Source organism: Symphalangus syndactylus, chromosome 8 (genome assembly GCF_028878055.3).
Source record: "Symphalangus syndactylus isolate Jambi chromosome 8, NHGRI_mSymSyn1-v2.1_pri, whole genome shotgun sequence".
Taxonomy (NCBI): Eukaryota; Metazoa; Chordata; class Mammalia; order Primates; family Hylobatidae; genus Symphalangus; species Symphalangus syndactylus.
The window spans coordinates 79,341,610-79,348,046 of NC_072430.2; the positions used below are offsets into that span (position 1 = coordinate 79,341,610).

General features: G+C 42.3%; 1 pseudogene; it reads left to right on the top strand.

The window, feature by feature from the left end:
* The first annotated feature begins 327 nt into the window (after nt 1-327).
* LOC129488780 (syncytin-1-like) lies at nt 328-2,382 on the top strand (annotated as a pseudogene).
* The last annotated feature ends 4,055 nt before the right edge of the window (nt 2,383-6,437 follow it).

The window sequence follows — 6,437 nt, forward strand, 5'->3', positions numbered from 1 at the left end:
CTTTTGAATGTTGATATTTCTGAAATTTCTGGTGAAGGAATAAAACAAAATTTTATTATTTTCAGATTTTAATGCCAGATACATAGAAAGAATTTACAACATGGCAAGAGTGCCACGTGTAATTCTTGCCATTTGGGTAAAAAAATAGTGTATGGCATCTAATCTCTGCAAGACAGAATGTGTCTTTTGTGGGGCCCCTAGTCTTCTGCTAAGGGGCTTTGGGAAAATTAAGGAAACCAGCCCCACCCTGGCTTACTTTCTGGGAGTGTAATGGGCTCTGTAGTCTTCTCTGCCAGTCCTGATTCCAGTCATCCTACCTACCTTTCCATGGCAAAGAGGGAAATTCAAAGGTCCCATAGACTTGAAACAAGCCCCAAACCTGGTAACCTAACACACAAACAGAACCATTTCTGGATTCATTCTTCTCAGGGTAGAAAGAAGTGCTCTTAAGAAATGACATTTTGACTGGCACAGTGGCTCATGCCTGTAATACCAGCACTTTGGGAGGCCGAGGCGGGCAAATCACGAGGTCAGGAGATCGAGACCATCTTAGCCAACATGGTGAAACCCCATCTCTACTAAAATACAAAACATTAGCTGGGCATGGTGGCACATGCCTGTAATCCCAGCTACTTGGGAGGCTGAGGCAGGGGAATCGCTTGAACCCGGGAGGCAGAGGTTGCAGTCAGCTGAGATCGCGCCACTGCACTCCAGCCTGGCAACAGAGCAAGACTCTATCTCAAAAAAAAAAAAAAAAAAGAAATGACATCTTGCAGAAAGATGAGTCTCCACAAGCCATTGTAAACTTGAGAAAAGAACTTGAATTTGAGAAAGCAAACCTGGGGCTAAACCAATACATTTATCACCCAGCTGAGAAGCAAATAGAAACAACCTTGTTTGGCTGAATTAATGAATTAATATCTAGTTATATATGCTTATTTTAATAGAAAGTTGCAGTCATATGAAGAATAAAGAAGTAACATACCACACAAAAACAAAGCCAAAATAACCAGAAGAGCTTCCAGCAAGGTTATGTTGTAGAATCCTCATCCCCTGTGTCTCTTTCCAAGTGCCATAGTGGTTGTAACCTGCTGGGAGGGCTTTTCCTCCCTTAAGCTTCTTTGGTAAACAAAAGAGTTGAAATAAATGCTGCTGAATGAAAATGAATAAAGGTTTATGGCTAGAGAAACCTGTCTGTGTAGATGAACTAATCTTATAGAGAGTCCCCCAAAAAGAGATAACAGTGGGCACATTATTGCCAAGTAAACCTGGCTTTTTAACACCTTTCCAGATAAGCTCAGCCAAGAAACAGGAAGATTTGTCCAGTGTCAGGACAGGGCTTTGGAATTTAGAAGGCTTCTTGCTTTACAAAATGGAGGCAAGGTGGCCATTGGGCCAGAGACATTGGAAGGTGGTGGCTCACGGAGATTCACTCTAGGTCAAGTCTCTTATAAAATTATAGGGACTCCCTTTCCCCATTTCAAACTCACAGAGTGACTGTAAAACTTATGTTTATTTCAGATGGGTAATTCCTCCCACATGAATGGTCTGCCTACCCTCAGGAATATTTTTTGTCTGTGGTACCTCAGCCTATCATTGTTTGAATGGCTCTTCAGAATCTACGTGCTTCCTCTCACTCTTAGTGCCCCCTATGACCATCTACACTGAACAAGATTTATACAATCATGTCATACCTAAGCCCTGCAACAAAAGAGTACCCATTCTTCCTTTTGTTATCAGAGCAGGAGTGCTAAGTGTGCTGTGTGGCGGTATCACAACCTCTACTCAGTTCTACTACAAACTATCTCAAGAACTAAATGGTGACATGGAATGGGTCGCCGACTCCCTGGTCACCTTGCAAGATTAACTTAACTCCCTAGCAGCAGTAGTCCTTCAAAATCGAAGAGCTTTAGACTTGCTAACCATGGAAAGAGGGGGAACCTGTTTATTTTTAGGGGAAGAATTCTGTTATTATGTTAATAAATCTGGAATTGTCACCAAGAAAGTTAAAGAAATTCGAGATCGAATACAATGTAGAGCAGAGGAGCTTCAAAACACTGGACCCTGGGTCCTCCTCAGCCAATGGGTGCCCTGAATTCTCCCCTTCTTAGGACCTCTAGCAGCTATAATATTGTTACTCCTCTTTGGACCCTGTATCTTTTATCTCCTTGTTAAGTTTGTCTCTTCCAGAATTGAAGCTGTAAAGCTACAAATTGTTCTTAAAATGGAGCCCCAGATGCAGTCCATGACTAAAATCTACCAAGGACCCTTGGACTGGCCTGCTAGCCCATGCTCCAATGTTAATGACATTGAAGGCACCCCTCCCGAGGAAATCTCAACTGCACAACCCCTACTATGCCCAATTCAGTAGGAAGCAGTTAGAACGGTCGTCAACCAACCTCCCCAACAGCACTTGGGTTTTCCTGTTGAGAAGGGGTACTGAGAGACAGGACTAGCTGGATTTCCTAGGCTGACTAAGAATCCCTAAGCCTAGCTGAGAAGGTGACCGCATCCACCTTTAAACATGGGGCTTGCAACTTAGCTCACACCCGACCAATCAGGTAGTAAAGAGACCTCACTAAAATGCTAATTAGGCAAAAACAGGAAGTAAAGAAATAGCCAATCATCTATTGCCTGAAAGCACAGCAGGAAGGACAATGATCAGGATATAAACCCAGGCATTCAAGCCAGCAACGGCTACCCTCTTTGGGTCCCCTCCCTTTGTATGGGAGCTCTGTTTTCACTCTATTAAATGTTGCAACTGCAAAAAAAAAACAAAAAACAAAACAAAACAAAACAAAACAAACTTATGTTTATTTAAATAATAGCCAATACTTAAGCAGCATTTGCATATGCCAGGAAATTTATGTATATTAACTCCTTCAACTCTTACAATAATCATATCTATTTTGCTGATGGGGAAACCAAGGCACAGATAGGTTGAAAAACTAGATGAAGACTGCAGAGCAGGGATTTGATATTGGGGCTACATTCTGTGTTCTTAACCACTGCATTTTAGTGCCCCTTGCTTAAAGCATTGTTTACTGCCTCTTTCAAGCTTTTATACAAATAAGAAACATAAAGCTGCACATTTCAACTCGAGTGACCATTTCCACTTGGTTCTGTTATCTTCTAACCATTTTAATAAACAAACTCATCAAACAGAAAAATTAAGTTTAAAAAAGTTGTCATATCCTGTTTAATGGCAAAATACAATTTTAGCAATGCTCTTTTGATGTAAACATAAAAATATTGAAAGCATAAATAAACTGTCAGGCCAGCCAAATAGTAATTATTTTGACATTAAACAAGATATTCATCTGTTTCCTGAGTAAATAATCTCTGACAGCATCTAAAAGACGACGAGATCATGCAGCATTCAGGCACTAATGTACTCACTACATGGGGATAAAAGAAGCAAATGTTGGTGGATCAAAGGGGGCTCAGAGCAATGAGTAATGTAACACTCATCTCAAATTAAACAGCCATCTCCATGATGTGATGCAGAGTTTTGTCTACCCCACTTTCTTTAGCAGCTGGAAGAAGAGAAGCAGTATTCCAGGGAGAAAGAGAATTAGGGAGGAAGGTATTCATGGCCTGGGCAGGGTGGAGAAGGGGAAATCAACAAAAGAATAGAGGAGGCCACCTTGTGTTCTGGCTCCTACTCTCCTCCATGAAATGGATGAGGATCCATCCATTGTACCCCATTCTAGTTTGATGGCACCTAGAGTCCTTTACCTTAACCCATGGATGTCTGCCTTTTGGAGCAGTCATGTTTAAAATGTTCTACTATGAAGGGTCCCACTCAAAGGGGAACCCAGAAAACTTCATCTCACTTGACAGTCTCTATCATCTGGTTAGTAAAAGCCCATGTCTTCATAGGGTGCCACAAGGCAGAAAAATAAGTGCCAGAAACTTATTTGTTTGTTTGTTTGTTTATTTATTTATTTATTTATTTATTTATTTATTTATTTATGAGACAGTCTTGCTGTGTTGCCCAGGTTGGAGCGCAGTGGTGCCATCTCAGCTCACTGTAACCTATGCCTCCTGGGCTCAAACAATCCTTCCACTTCAGCCTCCAAAGTGGCTGGGACTACAAGCGTGTGCCACCACACCCAGCTAATTTTCGTATTTTTGGTAGAGACGAGGTTTCGCCATGTTGTTCAGGCTGGTCTCAAAATCCTGGGCTCAAGTGATCCTCCCACCTCGGCCCCCCAAACTGCTGTGATTACAGGTGTGAGTCCTATGCCCGTCCCCTTGAACATTTATATTTAATCATGATAATAATCAATAAGCACTTTGAAAGCTATTGTTCCTTTATGCATGGTTTCCTCATCTATAAGACGGGATAATAGTGCTGACCACATGAGTTTGTTCTGAAGATTTAAGCATAAAATACTGAAAACAGTGTCTGGCACACAGTAGGTACTCGACATTATTTTTGTATTGTAATTCTTTTATATTACCCCCCTAAAAATCCCATGGAGTAGTGGGAGGGCAGATTGTTACCTCCATTTTCCAGGCAAGGAAACTGAGGCATAGTGAAGTCTTTTCCCCACAAGCTTGGGGCAGTTCTGGAAGTAAAAGCTTCCAATTTTTATTTCAGTCTCTTCATTGGCCCAGAACCTAAATTATTTTTTTTTCCTTAATTCTTAAATGTCCTTTGGGAATTCCTAGTAGGGTCTTCTAGGATCGCTTTTCTAACCCAAAGATTCCCTTACTCTGAGCGTGGACCTTCCGGTAGTAAAATCCAGCTTCCTCAGTTCACTGTGAATTTGTGAAGAATCAATGGACAGTTGGGACAGATGAGACACAATGGGGCTTTCTGCAGGTTTATAAACATTACTTACTCGAACTTGGGAAAGTAAACTAAGCTAAGGCAGAAGAATCCTTTGGTTTTCGTCAAGTTGCCTTGGAGAAACAGGAAGTAGGATCATAGTTCAAAGGAAAAGCAGAGTGTATTGGGTGTGATGCTGCGATGGGGTTTGTGTCCTCCTGCTAAATGCTAACTGATGCTAGCATTAATGCATTACACTCACATGGCGCTTTCCAGTTACAAGATAGGTTCATGTATATTAGCTTACTTAATCCTCATGAAAATCCTGTGAAACTGATGAGTCTACAGATCAGGAGACAAGCTCCAAGAGATTAAGTGACGAGCCTAGGATTGTACAGCAGGCAAGTGACAGAGAGGGGTCAAGCCAGCTCTTACACCTGCAGTCAAAGGGCCTGCGTCCCAGAGCTGGAGGAGAGGGGCCAGAGGGAGGAGACATGTTGGAGGTCCTGAGTGATGTGAAAAGAGCTTTTTCCAGCAGCTAGGAAGCCAGGGCACCCAGTGTTGGGGTCAGCAGAGAGCAAGAGGCCTGCTGCCCTGAATGGAACCTGCTTTGTACTCAGGGGGTGCTGAGATTGCCCTGTGCTCAGTGTGTACCAGGGCTAGACTCATGCATCAGACTACTGGGCCTGGTTCCACTTTGTTTTTCCTTAAAGAAGGAGGGAGGGGAAACTCAAATTGTGGTTAGATTCAAAAGATCATGACAGGGGCAAAATCACTCCCTCTCGTGGTTACTTCTAGTAGTGGTGGGAGCAGCAAAACCAGCCCCCAAGAATAGTTTATGAAGGATAACGTGATCTGTGGGAGGAAGATGTAAACATGCAGTGTTGTTCCAATGCTGTTTTTACCCAGTATGGAAGTCATTACAGCTGTCATCTCTGTAAATGAACTTCTCTCTCTCTCTCTCTCTCTCTCTCTCTCACACACACACACACACACACACACACACATACACACCTATTATTTATTTAGCTCTTCTCTAAGCCAGGGACTTGACAGTCACTATTTCATTTAAGTTTGTTATTGTGCATTATTAAGCCCAGGTAACAGGTGAGAAAACTGAGATTCAGAGACATTAAGTAAGTTTACCAAAGTCACAACTTATTAGTGATGGTACCTGGACTCAGACTCAAGTCTGACTTCAAATCCCAAGCTCTTACCCACTGTGCTTTGCTGGCCATCATGGGATGCTTCATTGTTAATATTTGCTAGCATTAATGCTGACCCTGACATGACATTGTCTAGGACAGTGGTTATGCATCAGGGTCATAAAGATACTTCAAAAATCAGATTCCTAGTCACCTACCTCAGAAACATCAAATCGAAATCTCTGAGTGTGAGGCCCATGAATCTCTATTTTCAAAAATTCTTCCCAGGCAATTCTGACGAAGATAGCTCTGTTCAGGTCTGTGAACTGGCATCTATAAACTGCTGCTCTAGTGCTTTTACATTTTCTAGCCCTGTCTTGTCTGTAACTTTATTTGCTTCTGAGAAACAACACACATAAGTAAAGAGGCAGGCACAGGAAGTATGCTGGCTCAGCACCATGGTTCAGCGTTGCCATCCAGGACAGAGAGAGGAAAAACTAGCTGGGGACTTTCTG